The following is a 202-nucleotide window of genomic DNA, read 5'->3' as shown; positions in this document are numbered from 1 at the left end:
CCTTTATTAGCTTTAAAAATATTCCTTCAGGGTTCATTGAGGAAGCACCATAAAATTTGTATGGTGCATAGAATGTTGAGAGCTACTGATTTTATTCAAACTAACTTCCAATGCAAATATTTAGTCCCATTGTTTTATTTTCCAGCTTTATTGACATGTAATTGACAGGTAAAAATTCTATATATTTCAGGTATATAACATG

Source organism: Pteropus vampyrus, unplaced genomic scaffold (genome assembly GCF_000151845.1).
Source record: "Pteropus vampyrus isolate Shadow unplaced genomic scaffold, Pvam_2.0 Scaffold360, whole genome shotgun sequence".
In the NCBI taxonomy this organism is placed as follows: Eukaryota; Metazoa; Chordata; class Mammalia; order Chiroptera; family Pteropodidae; genus Pteropus; species Pteropus vampyrus.
Note: the sequence above shows the minus strand (reverse complement) of the source record.